At 44.5% G+C, this 18,993-nt stretch overlaps 2 protein-coding genes across 11 annotated transcripts in view; one reads left to right on the forward strand and one right to left on the reverse strand.

The window, feature by feature from the left end:
• LOC135089068 (uncharacterized) overlaps positions 1-18,993 on the reverse strand; it is a 182,674-nt gene that overhangs the window by 36,864 nt on the left and 126,817 nt on the right. The gene's annotated exons all lie outside the window — the stretch shown is intronic.
• Positions 1-18,993, forward strand: part of LOC135089070 (homeobox protein ceh-30-like) — a 35,719-nt gene that overhangs the window by 12,360 nt on the left and 4,366 nt on the right. The window lies entirely within an intron of this gene.

The raw sequence follows: 18,993 nt of genomic DNA on the forward strand, positions 1-18,993 counted from the left end.
CGCCATCCGTCGCGGCCCCACACTGGCTGCCAAACCCGCGTTACACATCCTGTAATTTAACGGCTCTATTTATGCTGCCTTCTTATATCTGTGTCTGTCTTTCCTTCCTTCCCTTCCCATCACTCCCCCACTTCCTTTCCTGTCTCTACACTTCCTTTTAAAAATTCCTTTCCTTTCCTGTATCTTCTCACCAGCCTTTCCGTCCTTCATTTTTCTCCCTGCCTTTAAACACTGCGCGTAACTCCCTCAAACTTCCTTAATGGAGCCAGTAACAGCTTAATGTCTCCTCTATTGAATTACCCGCCAGAGAGCCTTCACTGCAAGCCTTCCACCTTCGTCAGGGGTGGGATCGGGGAAGCACCAACACCCCCCACTGTCAAACCTCCTTCGCACTCTCAACCTTCCTTCTGATGCGTGGTTATAAATCTAAGCCTGCATTTTGAAGCGCCTAATTCTTTCATAAGGATTACAGAAAGGATCAGTTGCGTTCTCCTGGATGATTCTACCCAGTGCTAATGTGGAATCTTTGTTAAACTATCATTACATCTTTGTTAAACTATCATTACAATCTTGAAAACACTCTGGGAAAACCATGGTCGCTTGTAGAGCCTGTTGACACTAAACGCTGTCGCTTCTCAACCTTAATGAAAAACTTGAAAAACTCTCATGCAAATTTCGAGTACAATTCCGGATCACACCAGTAGGTAATGCAGTTCAGATATCAGCATTCCTTTTAGTCTTATTCTCCTTCAGTAAGACCGCGTGTAGTTAGACGGAGGAAGTTACAAATGTCACATCATCATTAGCAGCAGTCAGAGTGTTGAAAGTAGTGAAGTAAGACGTGGAAGTGCTCAAGAGTACGGTGCCTGGTTCCCCACTCACACGCAGCTCCTCCCCGCCCTTACAATGTTTAAGCCAATTATGGTAACAGTGCAGGAGTTGTAGGTACGACGCGCCTCACCTGTTCACCTGTTCACCGATTACCCAGGTGTTTCAAGCGTCACCACCGCCTAGTAAGTACCTCATTATCTCCTCTGCTAACATACGGCTTCCTCCTACTCGTCTCCTGCGCCTCAATCACGCAACATTTCCTTTTCATTGCTTCATTCTCCAGCCAAGTCACGTGATCTATTTCGCTTTGCTGGTTCTCGACTCTCAAACGTCTCTCTTTGCATAGAATTTGTATTTGTTTGGTTCTTATTGTTATTTGTTATGTAAGTTTTTTTTTGTTGTAGTTGCTTATATTTATTTATTTATTTTTTGCCTTGTTCTTGTAAGTCACGTTTTCTCTCTCGATTTGTTGATTTTCGTCTCTCAAACGTCTAAGTAATTTTTTTTTGTTATTTTTTGTTTGGTTCTTATTATTGCTTATGTATCTCAGCTTTATGTTACTTTTTTTTTTTATCTATGATTAATCTAGTTTCTGCATATGTTGACGGTTACCTCTAATATCTATGACATTTTTTTTCTTTCCCTATTGTTATTAATGATGTATCTAAGTTTCGTTTAACCCACAAACTTTTATCTCCCACTTTCTTTAATTTTCCTAACTTTTATTTCTTCTTCTGTCCAAACTCTTTATTCTTCACCATCTTTCTATCAGTTCAGTTCAGTTCAGTTTAAGCTACTATTTTTTTTCCTTTCTCTCATTATCTCTCTAATTAATATTTTTTTTTATGCACACACTGAGTCTTATACCCAGAATACCTTTCTATGTTACTTTTTTTTTTATTCCTTCTATTATTAGTTATGCAGTTTACTCTTGTTTAGGTTACATCTCCATTCTGTTTTTCCTCTCTCTCTTTCCCAGGTCATAATTCACACGTGTCTTCCTTTCCCGTACCTCTTAATTTGTCTTCCCCAACTAAACACTTCCCTTCTATTTTCCTCCTCTTCATTACTCAATTCATATTTTGCTTCGTATTTTCCTTCTCTTTATGTCTTGTCTGCAACTGATCACTTCCTTTCTGTTTCCCTTCTTACATCCTGGCCAGTATTCTCATCACATTGTTCTCTCTTGAGTGTTGTTTTCAAAGACTTCAAAGATTAGTTGAGTTGCCGTGGGCGTTTCCTCCCTTTGACGCCACATAAACCTCGTTAAACTATCATTAGAATTACGAAACACCCTTGAAAACACAATAACTTCCACTAGGCCTGTTAAATTTATCACTAGCCTTGTTGAACTATCAATAAAATCATGAAATTATCCTTGAAAACACAACTTCCACTAGCCCTGTTAAATTATCACTAGAATCATGAAAATTTCCTTGAAAACCCCAGTACCTTCTACTAGAGCCTGCTAAACTATCATTGGCGTTGTTAAACTATCACTGAAACTTTAAGACACTCTTAAAAACCCAAATAACTCCCACTAGAGCCTGCTAAATTATCATTAGAATCATGAAAACACCTTGAAAATCTCAGTAACTTCAACTAGAGCCCGTTAAACTATCATTAAAACCTTACAACATCCTTGAAAAGCCCAGTAACTTACACTATGTTAAACTATCATTAAAATCATGAAACACACCATAAAAACCTCAGAACTAACACCACAACCTATTAAATAATCATCAGAACCATAAACACACTGGAAAACCCTAATAACCTCCACTGGATCCTGTCAAAAGCGATTCAGATCAGACGCCGAAATGTTTAGAGATTCGAAACCTCTTTTTTTTGATGTCTTCCTCTGCTCACTTCCCTTGCTCTTGTATCGCATGTCACTTACTTATTATTGTAAGTTTTGTGGCATCACTTCCTTCACCGTGATCCCCTCTAACTACCCCAATTAGCCTCCATTAGTCAAGAGCACCTTGTAATTGTTGTTCGCTTTACAACGCAGATAATGGCGGGAGCAACTGAGCCTTCGATAAATGCTTCCTTTCGGTTTCAATTCGCATTTTTTTCATATTTTTTCTTATTTTTTTTATCTATATATATGATTTGGTTTTAATATCTTCCTCCTCCCTTAGTTTTTTTTATTGTTTTTTTTTTTGTATATTTTTTAAATTTAATTTTTTTTTATTTTCTTGTTTTTTTTTCATATTTATCTTCATTTTGTATATATATTTTTTCATTTTTTTTTATTTTCTTGTTTTTTTCATATTTTATCTTCATTTTGTACATTTTTTATTTTTTCCATGTTTTTTTTTCTTTTCTTTTCATTTTTTTTATCGTTTTCCTTCCCATTTACTTTTCAATGCACGTTTTTTTCTTTATTTTCTATTCATCTTATCTATTTTTTCTAGTGTTTTATTAATGTTTTTTTTCATTACTTTCTCTTGATTTTATCTGGAAATTTTTTTTTTCTGTTTTCTTTCCCTTTAGTTTTCAAATCGCGTTTTTTTTCTTTAACATTTTCTCTTAATTTCATCTATATATTTTCTAACGTACTCCTCATTTCATCTATAAATTTTCATGTCTTCCTCCCTGGTATGCATTTTTTCTTATTTGCTTGCTTGCTTCCTTCCCTCCTTCTTTCCTTCATTCCTTCCTCCCTCTCTCCCTCCTGTTCCTACTTCCTGTTATTTGCTCTTGTTATTCTTATTCTTATTTATCAGCCTGATCTTGCTCCAGCATGACATTCTCTCCCCTGTGAAGGACAACACTATATTCCTCCTCTTTTTCCTCTTCCTCCTCCTCTTCCTCTTCTGATACCCGTTTTCCTTTCCTTTCCTCTCTTTTTCTCCTGCGACAAAACCGGTCTTTAAAATCTCTGTAATGAATGCAGACAGTCTTGGATATTACCCCCCCCCCCTCTCTCTCTCTCTCTCTGCGTGTGTCAATAATCAAGGTTTCCACGACCGTCTCTCCTTGGAATCTCAGTCAAGTTTACTCGTCTGTCATTATAGTCGTGTCATGTTATTCCTCGCTAGGCCAAGAGTGAAGCCTAACAGATCTCCTCCTCGTCTTCCTCCTCCTCATGTCTTCCATCCCCGCCCTCACAAAGACCGTATCGTTGCCCTATAATGCTCTTAACACGACGAGAAGTGACGTGTATCTCTCTCTCTCTCTCTCTCTCTCTCTCTCTCTCTCTCTCTCTCTCTCTCTCTCTCTCTCTGAAATCGACAAAATTCATCGCCAAACAAGGAAAATAACACATAATAGTTTGCCGCGACACGAGTGAAGGGAAAGGTGAGGACAACACGGGTCTCAGGTGAGGCGGATCGTTACTTCACCTGCGGGAGAGCCGAGAACGCCTTCAGAAGCCACGATCACGCCTCACGACCCATCTATGAGACTCGAGGCGGTGGGAGGCGAGGAAGGGATGCCGCAACGTTTAAGAATACTACTACATTCACGGTCTTGAAAACACGCACATTTGTAACACAGACAGTCAGAAGTGCTCAAGTTATAGCATCGAAACGTTTTAAGACTACCGCTAAGCCCACACTCTTGAAAAAATCCCACTAATTTTCTATACATTCAGTTAAAAAAGTACCCAAGTTGGCACTGAAACGTTTAAGACTACTACTACAATCACAATCCTGAAAACTCACCAACTTCCAAACAGCAATTTAAAAGTACTCAAGTTACCATCGAAACGTTTAAGAATGGCGGAATCACACTCTTGAAAACCCCACTAACTTCCAACACACCCAATTAATTAAAAGTACTCACGATAACACTAAAACATTTCATAGCACAGCAAAAACCCCACTAACTTCCAACACACAGTTAAAAAACACTCCAGTAAGCACCAGGACATTTAAGAACACGAGGGTGAGAGTAGAAGTCGAGGATCTGGAGGGAAGCAAGTGTAGCATTAATGTTAGAGGAAGGGGCGCTTCACTCCCTTAGCGGCGGGAAGTGCTGAGGCCGTGAAAATCGAGCAGGGGAACAGAACGTCGCGTGTCTAGCTGGAAGGGTGGCATGGTAATGTGATGACGCCCATGGTTAAGGTTGATGACCGTGACTGTCCGGGGCTTTGAGTGGCTCAGTGAGGTGTGAAGTCATGCGAGGGGGATGTACCGCCACGCAGGTAGAGCTGAGAGAGGGAGAGAGGCAGCCACCCACACACCCACCCACAGCAGCTCCTCCAGTGACAGGTGTTAGTAGATTGCAGGTGACGTTGGGGGCTTTATAATCCTTATTCGTGAAACCCTGCGCTGCACCTCCGCTACCTTCACAAGCCTGCAGTTGAAATGACACTGATTCTTAAGGATATTTTTACGGTTCATGTGACAGATTAACAAGATTTCTGCATTATGAACACTCTGGAGAAGCAGGCTAATCATTTCCGTGGTCTTGGGAAATAGTTGTGGTAAGAGAGCAAAGTGGTGGCGGTGGTGGTGGTGGTGGTGGCGGTGGTGGTGAGCCAAGAGGGATAAAGATGAGAGGAAGGATCTAGCGTGCTCTGATTCAAATTTGCTCCTCAGCCCCTCACTACAAATGCATGTAATTGAAGGAAAGGAGTAATTTGAGGGACTTACATTTCAGGGCAAACATTGAACCAGCACACGAGGTCATTTCTGGGATTACTTAACACCACCACCACCACCACCAAACCCTTCCGCACTCTCCCCTCCTCTCCCTTCCTCCTCCTCCTCCCAACACACAGAATAAGATGGAAACACAAGGCGACACACAAGGTACACGTTTCCTATCACTTTTATCCTTTACGCCCTCACGCCCTGGGGAGAGAGGCCCTCAGAAGGCACGGCAGGGGAGCGGGTGACGTGTCTTTGATCCCCTGGCATAGCGGCGTGACGTGACCTCATCTACTGGCGGTACCCTGGTGACGGGGGCTGATATTACGAGTCTTTGCCACGTTCTGTCTCTCTGTATCCCGCGACGAGACGGGACTGCAAAGATAGACGGACAGACGAACAAAGACAGATGAATATATAGATAGATAGTGAGATAGATAGATGAGTAGGGAGGTATAGATATAAAGATTGATAAAGTAGATAGATAGATAGATAGATAGATGGATAGATAGATAGACAGATATATAGATAGACAGCCAGATAGAGATAGATAGATAGACAGACAGACAGACAGACATAGATAGACATAGATAAAAATAGATAGATAGATAGATAAATAGATAGATAGACAGATAGAGAGGCAGATAGACAGACAGACAGATAGGAAGACAAGACAGACAGATAGATACAGACAGAAATACACAGACACAGACACAGACGAAGACAAACATTTATCGAACACAGCACATCATTCACAACTTCTCAACACAACACAACACAACACAACACAACACAAGGCAAACATTACAGTACCACATGGAACTAAACAAAACAAGTACTCCAACACACAAAGATCTTGAAAACTTGCCGTCTACGCATTTCGTGGGTGGCGGGGGGCGGAACTGGCTGGCGTGGGCGGGCGTGGGAGGGAAGGCAGAAGGGTGGAGGCGAGGAACGAAGGAAGTGGATCAGTGGAAGCCATTGATATGCGTTCATTTCACTGGAGCAGCCATTTATTTTCAGCGTCTTCAATTTACGTTAACCTAAACGTCCCCAGGAGAGAGAGAGAGAGGGGGGGGGGGAGGAGAAGGCGGAAGGAAGTCCTGTGATCGCTGCCAGCATCCTCCCTTCCCCCTCCCCTGTTGTTATTTCTTCCCCTTCCTCCTCCCCTTCCCTCCTCCCCTGCCCTTATACTCAACCCCCTTCCTTTCCTCGCCAACTCTTCCACGCCTCTCCGATGGTCGTGAGAGAGAGAGAGAGAGAGAGAGAGAGAGAGAGAGAGAGAGAGAGAGAGAGAGAGAGAGAGAGAGAGAGAGAGAGAGAGAGAGAGAGAGGTGTTAGGGGGTACCAGTCTCACCTCTGACGCGAAGAACAATGGAATGGGAAGAGAAATGAAGCATACAAAATTTTACAAGAGTGGAATGGCTGCCAAATGGAGCCCGCCTGAGAAAGGAGAGGGGAAACTGAACGAGTGAGGCGGGCGATGACTCAGCCTCCTCCTCCTCCTCCTCCTCCCGCAGCTCAAAGGGAAACACAAATGAACGCAAAGGAATGAAAAAGCTATAGACGTTTTCTTTAGTATATAGGAAAAGGAGGGAGCGAAGATCACTATATAGAGAAGAAGAAGAAGAAGAAGAAGAAGAAGAAGAAGAAGAAGAAGAAGAAGAAGAAGAAGAAGAAGAAGAAGAAGAAGAAGAAGAAGAAGAAGAAGAAGAAGAAGAAGAAGAAGAAGAAGAAGAAGAAGAAGAAGAAGAAGAGAAGAAGAAGAAGAATGAAGAAGAAGAAGAAGAAGAAGAAGAAGAAGAAGAAGAAGAAGAAGAAGAAGAAGAAGAAGAAGAAGAAGAAGAAGAAGAAGAAGAAGAAGAAAGAAGAAGAAGAAGAAGAAGAAGAAGAAGAAGAAGAAGAAGAAGGAAGAAGAAGAAGAAGAAGAAGAAGAAGAAGAAGAAGAAGAAGAAGAAGAAGAAGAAGAAGAAGAAGAAGAAGAAGAAGAAGAAAGAAGAAGAAGAAGAAGAAGAAGAAGAAGAAGAAGAAGAAGAAAGAAGAAGAAGAAGAAAAGAAGAAGAAGAAGAAGAAGAAGAAGAAGAAGAAGAAGAAGAAGAAGAAGAAGAAGAAGAAGAGAAGAAGAGAAGAAGAAGAAGAAGAAGAAGAAGAAGAAGAAGAAGAAGAAGAAGAAGAAGAAGAAGAAGAAGAAGAAGAAGAAGAATTTATAGAAATTATTTAGGCATCAAAAAACTTATTAAAAAAGCCCCACTGAAGGTATTTAATTTATTCAAACAGCAGCAGACCTTTAGGCCCTTACGTGGCTGTTTGGGAACTACTAATTAACAATTAAGTAAGGAGGAGGAGGAGGAGGAGGAGGAGGAGGTTTACATAGAATTATAGAGCATAACCAAGCAACAAGAGGCTTTAAATAGAAGAGGAGGAAGAGGAGGACGAAGAATTGGAGGAAGGAGGAAGAATACAAAGGAAAACAAAGGAAGTCCAAACAGCAATAGACAAAGAAGGGAAGGAGGAGGAGGAGGAGGAGGAGGATGAGGAGGAGGAGGAGGAGAAGGAGGAGGAGGAGGAGGAGGAGGAGGAGGAGGAGGAGGAGGAGGAGAAGGAAGAGAAGGAGGAGGAAGCAGAGGAAGAGGTCAAGGAGGACGAGGTGAGAGACTTGAGAATTGAGAGTTGAAGGAAGAGAAGGAAGAAGAAGAAGACTAATGAGAAAAGGAACAAGAGGAGGAAGACAATTGAGTGAGGGCAATCCATTACCGGGGCATTTATGAGGACAGAGAGACAGGCGTGACGGAGGAAGACAAGTGGAGTCCCCGCCAATGATAAATAAAGCTTCAAGTGTAATTGTGCATGTAACGAGGGAGTGATCCGCGCCGCCCGATCCACCGTGAAAACCACCGCCGGGGAAATTGATTGCTTGTCGCGCCTTTCCCAGTCAATCTTTTTAATACTTTTTTCATTTTCCTATTTTCCGGAGAAGTGGGGTATTGGGAAATGTGTAATGTTTTTTTTTTCCTTTTGTTTCTGGGTTCTAATTGTTTATCGTGAAATCTTCCCAGTCATTTTTTTCATTATTATTATTTTTTAACTTTCTATCTTCTGGAAAAGCGATTATTGGGGAATGAGTGTTTTTTATTTATTTATTTATTACTTATCTTTTTACTTTGTGTGGCCTTTTCTTTTATTTTCTTTCGTTTCTGACTTCCAGTTGCTTGTCGCGGCTTGCCCAGTCAGTCTTTCTCATTGTTGCTTTTTTTGATAGACTTTCTACCTTCAGGAAAAATGTGACTAGGGAAGTAAGTGGGATGTTCTTGAGTTTTCTTCTGTTCTTCTTCATTTCTAATTCGTTGTCGAGTCTTTTCCCTGGCAATTTCTCTTTTATTGTTGTGTTTTTAGTTTTCTATCTTCTGGAAGAGTGACGATGGGAAGGTGTGTGTGTGTGTGTGTGTGTGTGTGTGTGTGTGTGTGTGTGTGTGTGTGTGTGTGTGTGTGTGTGTGTGTGTGTGTGTGTGTGTGTGTGTGTGTGTGTGTCTGTGTGTGTGCGCGTGTGATTTATTTTTATTTTTTTATTTTTTATTTTATTTTTTTTTTATCAGTGGGGTTAATGAACGATTGTAGGTATTTTCTATGTTACTTTCTGGTGTTATTTTATTATTATTATTATCTTGTTATTTTTTTATTTTATTTTTTTTTTTTTTAGTTTTTAGTTATTTGTGATGAAGTGGTCGACTGATTGGAAGATTGACTGACTGACTGATTGGAAGAAGAAAAAAAAAAATGGGAACTATACATCCATCAATTCATTAAAAAGAATTGCTCCACGCCCACAAAAAAAAAAAAAAAAAATAGAAAAAAAATCATACCTAAGGAAGCATTATAACATTTCAAATTACGAAGTACTTACAAAAAAAATATATATATACGTAGGACATCAAAATATTATAGAAACTGAAAAAATGAAAGAAAAAAAAAAAAATCTCCCTTCAATTTTTTCTCACGGTACAAATAAACGAAAAAAACAGAAAAAAAAAAAATAAAATAAAATCCCACACGAAGCCAACACGTCATCTTCCCTCCACAGCCGTTCTCCCATCTGCCTCACGTCACGGTCACGTCTCCCGCACCACCGCAGACACCTTGCAAATCATTCGCGTCTCTGGCTAAACACACAACTCCTGATTGATGTAAAATATTCCCGTTCAGGCGTTAAAACTCACATTTGCTTGAGTATAACTCTTGTTTAGGTCTCATTCTAACCTCCTCTGCCTCATCCTGCCCTGCCCAACCTCTCCTAGCCCCATCTTTAATATCCTTTAGCGTCATCAATACTCTTAGCCACATTACTGCTGTCTCAATATTCCATAAATCATTAACTCAATTTTTTTTCTTCTGTAGCACTAAAAAAGACAATTCATAAGAACATAGGAAGACTAAATCGCAAATACCCCACACCTTCCCTCCCAAAGGCCTGTAATTACCCCACGACCGCTTAAGGAGGCAGGGGGAAGAAAGTGTCACGTAAGGCTGACACGTAGTATGGCGTTAGTGGCGGCAAAGTGGTTTCAATAAGACGACAGCGTTCATTTTTTAGTGACTGACTGAACAAAGTGCTGCCTTTTTGTGAATGTCACGCGCAGAATGTGTTGAGCAAAGTGAGGACATCCTGTGAACGAGCGGCGTGGCAAAGACTCTGAGGAAGGCTGAGGCGGGTGGCGGAGGAGAGAATACCGTGTGGTGGAGCCTTCTAAGGGAGCTTGAGGGTGTGGAGGCAAAGCAGGGCAGCCGAGGACGGTATCTGAGGAAGGCTGTGGTGGGTGGAAGTGAAGCCATCCTACTAGGGAATTTAAGGATGTGGAGGCAATGCAGATGAGCCGAGGAGGGTTCTCTGAGGCTGTGGTGGGTGGAGGTGCAGTCGTCCTAAGTAATCTGAGGGTGTGGAGGTAATGCAATGGTTCGGAGGAGTGTTATCTGATTCTGCAGTGGGTGGAGGTGGAGGAGAACCGCGTGTGGTGGAGGTGGTGAATTTGAGGGTGTGGAAATAATGCAGAGGCGCCGGGGAAGATTATCTGATGAAGGAGGTGCAGTGAAGGAATAAAAATAAAGGGCTTGAGAAACAGCTAGATCTATGGAGGGTCACAAAACCGCTTGAAGGAAGGATCCAGGAGAGAATAGGAGGACTTCACGGTGACATAGGAAGATTTTACGAGTTACAAGAGGGTATGAAGGGACAGAGTAGGATCTGGGAGAGTAGAGGAAAGTTCAGTGGTGATAATTAAAAAGAAGAGTAGAGGAAAGTTCACTGCTGCAAATTAAAAAGAAAAAATAATGTTAAAAAACTGATTAAAATTTTTTGGCGTGGCAACAATGAGGGAGATCTAAGCTAAAGGTGATCTGAGGAAGTAGAGAAGGATGTAATAAGATAAAAGACAGTCGTAAAGATGGGGATGAAAAAAAGGATGAAAATTGACGTTGGAAGACAAATGACTGACTGAAACTTATCGCCACAAGAACGAGATAAAATGGCGCCGCGTTTAAGACTCAAGTGCTCGCTCCTTGTACGGGTTGGTTCTCCTGGCGGCAAAACACTCACGGGCCCGCGCTGCAAATAACCGAGAAAAGAGGACATAAAACTAAGCGGAAGGCACCACCGACTGTAAAAATGATCACGCACTCCATGGAACACGAACGCGAACAAGAACACGGACGCGACCACGCCTAAGCGAAGAGCGATGAAGAACGGGGAACAGTAATTCTGCAGTCTTTCGTCAGCCATCACAGCGACTGACGGACGGCGCGGTGGATGAGAAGTCCGCCAGCCGAGTCCTGTTAGCAGTCCAGTCCTGGCGGCGGGACGGATGGTCACTAATTGATTTATACGAGTATACAACGATAACGAGCAACAAACCGCTGCCGCTGCCTGTCACACACACACACACACACACACACACACACACACACACACACACACACACACACACACACACGTCAGTCAAAACACAAGGTCCCTGTTTTAAGAGAGGAAGAAAAGTGCAAGGTGGACAGCTCGTAGTGGTCACGAGAGAGAGAGAGAGAGAGAGAGAGAGAGAGAGAGAGAGAGAGAGAGAGAGAGAGAGAGAGAGAGAGAGAGAGAGAGAGAGAGAGAGAGAGAGAGAGAGAGAGAGAGAGAGAGAGAGAGAGAGAGAGAGAGAGAGAGAGAGAGAGAGAGAGAGAGAGAGAGAGAGAGAGAGGAAGGCCACCAGAGGAACGCCAGACATGCTAATGAAAGGGATGAGGTGCGCACTGACACTGGCACGTCAAGGAGGTCACATTTTTCACCGGGGCGCCTCAAATAAAGCCACTTCTGAGAGGGAAAGTAAAGGCCTAGAAATGAACGAGACTCGAACACACCAGGAGAGGAAAAAAAGAAGCAGGAAAAAAAGTGAAAATGTTTTATTCTCTCACTCAAGGAAAAAATAAAGCTGTTTTATTCCCTCACTCGGGCAGCGGGGACAGGTGTGCTGCTTCGTCACACAGGTGCGTCACGAGTTAGTTGGCGGACACGTGCAAGTTTTCGTGACAGGTGAAGTCCTCTTCGTCCACTTCCTGTGCGTGTGTGAGCGTGAGCGGGCGGGAAGCAGTGCTACAGTGACTGAGTGCTGGGGCGCGGGATGGCGGTGATTGGTGGTGATTATTAGCCGCTCACCTGGGGAGTGCAGCAGGTAAGGCTTGGTGTTTAGGGGACAAGACCGCTCATTACCGCAGGAGGAAGACAGGAAGGCTTGATATACTTTATAGGAATTGAGATTAATACTCAGCGCTCATCGCTTCCTGAGTCACACCGTCACTACCTCAGCGTAACAATGTTGTACTTCCCACCTCGCCACGCTCCCACCACGCGGCCACCACATCCTCCTCTCCATGCCTCCCTCCACCACCGCCACCGCTGCCACAGCCCCCTCCCGCCACTACCGCTGCTGTCGCCGCCACCGCTACACATCCTGCAGCCCCGCCCTCGCGTCCCACCGCCGCCAAGCACCTCAGTATTAGCACGCGCAATTCCTGCACCACATCTTTCAATCTCGCCTGCAGATCAAACACGGTAGCTCCCTCCCTCCCTCCCTCCCTCCACACGCTGCCGCGCATCCTCCCTCCCTCCCTCCCTCTCATGACAAAATTCTCTCACACCTGTAGGAGCCCTGGTGGGGAGGGTGGTGCCTCCCCGCGGCGCTGTGGGAGGCTATGATTGAGACAAATTAGATAATGACACAGGCGTGGTGATGGATGGCGGCCCGCCAGGGGTTCACCAACACTGGTTTGGTTTCCATGCATTGTAAATGGTGTTCAGGTGACTCTTTATTTAAAAAGTTACGGTCGTTGCTTTCCAACGGCCACACAGGCTGCAGCTCCGGGGAGCGCGGCCAGGGCGGCGCGGGGCGGGGCGGGGCGGGGCGGGGCGCGGGGTCCCGAGCTGCTGGGTAATTCATGGCGCCGCAGCGTCTGGAAGGATTTACGAGGCGGATGGCGGCCGCTCGAAGAAGAATGTCTAAATCATACATGCGGCGACTCCCTCACACCCCGCCGCCGCAGGAGTCACCCACGGCCCCGCCCCGCGGCGCGATCACCAGGGGCGGCGCGGTAAAAAGCTGGCCCGGCGTGACCCGCTGCGTTGCACCACGAGGGCAAGGCAGGTTGGAGGAGGGGAGGGCGTTGGGGGTTGGGGGGGTGATTTGGTGATCACCACGCTCTCACACTGAGGTTCCAGTGGGCCGCGACGCAGGTGCATAATCTCAGCGCGTCCCCTGCAGGCCTCATTACCGCGGGCAGGTGACAATGGCAGTGTGGAGGGGAAGGATGCGGCAGATTTGGCGGGAGCATTACACCTCAGCGGAAGTGGGTCAATCCACCGGCGCAGGGGCTAAACGCGGCCCGCAGCTCCTCGCAGGGGACGGCCACGCCCCGCTGAGCCACGCCGCCGAGAAGAGCCCTTGCTGGAGGCCCGCGGAGGAAGACACTCACACCGCCGTGAAATTATAAGCATCAAACGCTTCTATTACGTGACTGCCTTCCTCTGGCTTTCACCGCCCCGGTCAGGGAAGGCGCGGCGCTGCAGGAGGCGACGAAGCACCCCTCTGGACTTCCGCCGCTCCTTCAGGAAGACTTTTAACACGCGCACAAATGAATCAGTTCACCTGGCCTTGCTGGTGACTCAAAGTGTTGGGATTAGCGGAGTTGAAGAATTGTGGTGCTTGCTCTGACCTGCTCCCTCTGCCTCGTTATTTACTCATTACCTCGTTAATTACGTTTCGCTCGTTTACCCGCATTTTTCTCTTAAATTATGCGCACTTTCCTCACTCACACTTACTCACACTCACACCGCAATTTCCTTTTGTAATCTGCACACATTCTTTTTTAACTAACTCTTGTAATTTCCCTCCATTTTTTTCTCATTGTGTAATAAAGTAGACATGAAATGAATGGATTGGGTGGAGCGGTGGAATGCCTAGGAAAGGAGTGGAGTGCGTGGCGTGAATGACGGGGAAGACGGGGAGTGATTGGGGACAGCGAGGTAGAGGCGGAGTGTGGGGCAAGGAATGGAGGGGGAGGAAGTGACTGATGGGTGGAGCAGAGAAGGTAGTAAGTTGAAATAAAAGGAGAAAGAGAAGGATGAAGAAGAAGAAGAATTAAGAACAGTAAAGGAGGTCATTGAAGAAAAAAAAAAGAGAAATGTAAGAATAAGAATAAAAAATAACAATGATAAGAAAAGATACACAGGAGTAATGAAGAAGTTTTAATGAATCGTAATGAAGTTAGAGATCAAATATGAGGAAAATAAGAACACATTTTCAGGAAAGAGAGGGAAACGTCAGGACACCACAAGTAGAGAGGGGGGGAGGGGGAGGAGGGAGGGGGCGTATGGTAACTGACACCCCCCCACCATACCTCCATACCCGCCCCATGAAGGCTATTTACTCCTCCCCCTCCACTCCCTCCACTCCCGCCAGTTTCCCCCCCCACGCCCTCCCACCCCGAAACGATTTATTCCGAAATGATGTATGATAATTACCTTCGATATTGTTTATGTAATTGATTGACGCAACGCACGACAGAGATTACCTTTTTGTGTGTAATAAGTGGTGTGTGTGTGTGTGTGTGTGTGTGTGTGTGTGTGTGTGTGTTTACATAGTTACAGTTTACTCCGGTTGTTGGAAGTGATCATTTCAGAGAGAGGAGGAGGAGGAGGAGGAGGAGGAGGAGGAGGAGGAGGAGGAGGAGGAGGAGGTGTTGTTTTACCAGATAAGACGTAAAAAAGTAAGAGATTTTCAGTGATAAGTGTTAACGGTGAAACATAACTCTCTCTCTCTCTCTCTCTCTCTCTCTCTCTCTCTCTCTTGATTAGTTTCGAAGCTTCACTCAGCGGGTCACGTGCATCACTTCTTGTCCTGTTACATGTGTGTGTGTGTGTGTGTGTGTGTGTGTGTGTTGTTCTCTGGACCAGTGGTGTGATAAGACGCACGCAAACCTCAAGCCTAGCACTCCCCCCGCAATGTAGGACACACACACACACACACACACACACACACACACACACTTATAACACTAAATTAAAAGTAACAAACTGCTCATGACTTCAACTTAAAACACACTCGTGCAAATCTCCACACTCACTGTAACTTACGTACGAACACACGACATGTACACACGCAAGAGGAGGAGGAGGAGGAGGAGGAGGAGGAGGAGGAGGAGGAGGAGGAGGAGGAGGAGGAGGAGGAGGAGGAAGGGAAGAGCAAAAGGGGAGAGAGGAAGATAAGTAGAAGGAAGGGAAGGAGTACGAGGAGGAGGAAGATAAGGAAGAGGAAGAAGAGGAGAGCCAAAGGAAGGAATGGAGTAGAGGTGAGAGAAGGAAAGAAAGGAAGAGATATAGAAGAATGAAGAGGAGGATAAGTAGGAGGATTAGAAGGAAAATTAAAAAGGAAGGAGGAAGAGGAAGAGAAGAACAAGAAAACAAGGATGAACAACAAAATAAAAAAAAAGTAAGACGAAACAGAAGAAATAGAAAGAAAGAGAAAGAGAGAGAGAGAGAGAGAGAGAGAGAGAGAGAGAGAGAGAGAGAGAGAGAGAGAGAGAGAGAGAGAGAGAGAGAGAGAGAGAGAGGAGATAAAATACGAGATCATTGTGTCGTCATACTTATCATTCTCTCTCTCTCTCTCTCTCTCTCTCTCTCTCTCCTCCATCATGTAACACCTTATATTTAATCTTGAAGCGAATTATTGAGTTCCCAAGTATAAATAAACAGCAATGTTCTTCTCTCCCTCCCTTCCCTTCCCCCCATCTGTCCTTTTCCTCCTTTTCTCCTTCTCTCCCTCCTCTCCTTCCAAGTCAGTAGGCCCAGCACAGAGGCAGTCAAGAGGGTGAGGGTGAAGAAGGAAGCCGAAAGGGAAGGAGAGAAGGAGAGGAGGTAGCCGAAAGGGAAGGAGAGGAGGGAAGCAAGGTAGCCGAGGAAGGAAGGAGGAGGAGGAAGGAGGGAGGGGGCAGTGTAACAACGCAATGCTTATTAAAATGTATTGAACCTTTTGTACAGACAATTAATCATGGCCACTATACACGACTCCTCAATGGCTACGTGACCTGCGATTTCTCTGCCTCTCCCTCTCTCTCTCTCTCCCTTCGGTCTCAATAAGGAGAGAGAAAAAATAAAATAAAAACAGGAGAACCGACCCTTATGTACTCCGCAATAAGCCCCACAGTATCCGGAGCGATATTAGTTCAAATTATCAGTTTTCACACGAGTTTCACCCTTATTACCAACAACACCGAGAGATTATTTCCATTCCTTCACACAGCGGGCACTCAAGTCACTGATAGAACCTTCATACCATTGTAAACCCTACGTATTTGTGTCCTAGAGGCGAGAGTACATTGCCGCCCTCTCTCCCCCTCTCCCACTGGCCGCCGCTGAGGACTGGACAAATTCTATGGGTGATGAAACAAGCAAATAACAACAATACGTAGGCTGACACGCAGGGAAGTTCACACAAAGGGCGACACAACTCCGATCGCTGACGGCTGAGTTGAGGGAGGGGAGAGGGAGCGGTGAGGGGAGGGGTGAGAGGAGGGGTGAGGGGAAGGGTGAGGGGGGTGGTCATGCCGTGGAGGGTGATAAGGTCCACGCTAACACGCTTAATTAATGCCATCTTCACCTTTACCGTAATGAAGCTGTTTGTGAGAGTGCGGAGGGTGGGGTTGGTGTGGGGAAGGGGAAGAGGGGGTTGGTTTTTCTTTTCTCCTTCTCCCTTCCTCCTCCTCCTCCTCCTCCTCCTCCTCCTCCTCGTCGTCGTCGCTTCCTCCTTCTCTCTTCCTCCTCTGGCAACGTGTTTTCTAATTTTTCTTTTGCCTTTTTCGTCTTTTTTTTTGTCTTATGTTTCAGTCTCTTTCTTTTCTTTCCTTTCCTTTCCATCCTCGTTCTCCTCCTTCCCCCCCTCTGGTGGAAAGAAAAATACGATGAGATGAAATAAATAAAAAAATGAGAATGAAGCTTAATAAAAAACACAAACAAACAAACAAACAAGCAAACAGCAATATCACTTAAAAAGAAAGCAAGCCCTCCTGACCTGACCTCACTTGAACTCCCGTGACCTCACCTGGAGGAGCAAATTAGCAGGTGACTCCCTCAGCCAACACCTGAATGACTTCTTGAAAGGCGTTGCGCGGCGAAGTGTTATGAAGAGTGAGAAGGAGAGTGGAGAGAAAGAGAGAGAGAGAGAGTGAGGGAAAGTGGAGATGAAAAGACAGTGGAGGTGGGAAATGAGTGGAGTGGAGACTAAGATAATGATGAAGATTAGTGGAGAGGGAGTGGAGAGGGAGGGAGATGTGCTGGTAACTGGAGGAGGGAGATGATGGCGGAAGAGGAGGGTAATGGAGACTAGTGGAAGGAGATGAGAGTGGAGGAGAGTGGAGGAGGGTGATTAGAGCTGGAGGCTAAAGAAAGGAGTGGATGCTGTAGGAGGTGGGAGATGAGGGAGACTAGTGGATAATGGGGGGATCAGAAAAGGAGAGAGAGATAGGAAGGAAAGTGATAGAAAGGAAAACGGAAAAAAAATGATTAAAGAAGAGATGGAATAGGGAGAACGCATATTAAGAAAAGGAATGAAAGGGAGAGGAAAGGAAAAGGATAGAAAGTGGAAATATGGAAGGGAAAAATATGGGAAAGAGGAAGAGGAGGGAAGTGAATATGAAGAGAAAAATAAGAAACATGAAAAAAGGAAAACAAAGGGGAAACAGAGAATGGAAAGGAAGAGTGGGGATAAAGAGAAACAAAAATAAAGCAATATGAAAACAAGGGATGAAAACAGAAACGCAGAGAAGGAAAGAAGGAAGAGAAGAGAAATACAGACGAAGAAAAGAACAGGGAGGATGAAAACAAGGAAAAAAAAAGGAAAACACAGAAAGGAAACGTGAATAAAGACAAGGAAGAAGAAAACAAAGAAAGAACAAGGCAGTGAAGAAGGGAAGACAAGGAAGAGAAGGAAGGCAGGGTATTGGAGGAAAGGGAGACAATATGGAAGACACTGACAGGGTATGGAAGGGAGGCAGGTTATGGCAGAAAAGTTACTGGCAGGGTATGGAAGGAAAGGGAGGGTATAGAAGGGGTACTGGCAGGGTATGGAAGTAGGGGCGGGGGCACAGACTCCTGCTGGCGGGGCGGCGGCGGCTGCTTCGGGGCTCTGGGATTTGAAAGGGTTAAAATAATAAATTCGAGGTATTGTGACTCTATGGCAAATTGTTGACTCACGCCCCGTAATGGTGAGGAGGCGCCCACCTGCCCCTCCCTCCCCTTCTTCCTCCCCTCCCTTCCCTTCTTCCTCCCTCCCTTCTCTCCCTTCATTCCTTCTTTACGTGTTTTTCCTCCTTTATTCTCTTCTTTCAGTTATTTGTTATATAGCTGTAATTTATTTTTCTAATTTCTTGTTTTTATTGATTTTCGTTTTTTTTTCTCTCTACAATTTCTTCTTGTTTCTTTTGAATTCATTCGGTTAATCCATGCATTTATTCTTCTTCATTCTCTTCTTTTCTTTCCATTAATCTCTTTGTCTCTTCATTTCGTTCACCTCTTTCATTCTTTTCCATGTTCTTTATTGTTCCAGCTTCCTCCTCAAGGCAGTACTAAAGAAAAGAGAAGGAAACAAGATACTAAGAAGATTCAAGACTAGATAAAACCACGAAGACAATCCACCTCTAACCTAAGACAAAGAAACGGGATCCAGGCCTACAAAGAAGACAAAAGAAGATCCACCACAAAAAAAAAAAAAAAAAAAAAAAAAAAAAAAAAATACAGGAATCCAGGACAAGATCAAGATCACTAAAAGAAATCCAAAACTACAAAAGACCACTAAAAGGAATCCAACACTAAAATAAACGCGAAGAAAAGGATCCAAGACCACAAAACACCCCGAAAAAGGATCAAGAACTAAAACAAACACCACAAAATTCAAAATAACCAACTGAACAAAAAACGATACCACAGAAAACGAAGACCCAGACCAAGACCCAATTCCAACCACTTCCATTGGGTTCCAGCGGCCTTCCA

This window comes from Scylla paramamosain, chromosome 32 (assembly GCF_035594125.1).
Source record: "Scylla paramamosain isolate STU-SP2022 chromosome 32, ASM3559412v1, whole genome shotgun sequence".
Classification (NCBI taxonomy): Eukaryota; Metazoa; Arthropoda; class Malacostraca; order Decapoda; family Portunidae; genus Scylla; species Scylla paramamosain.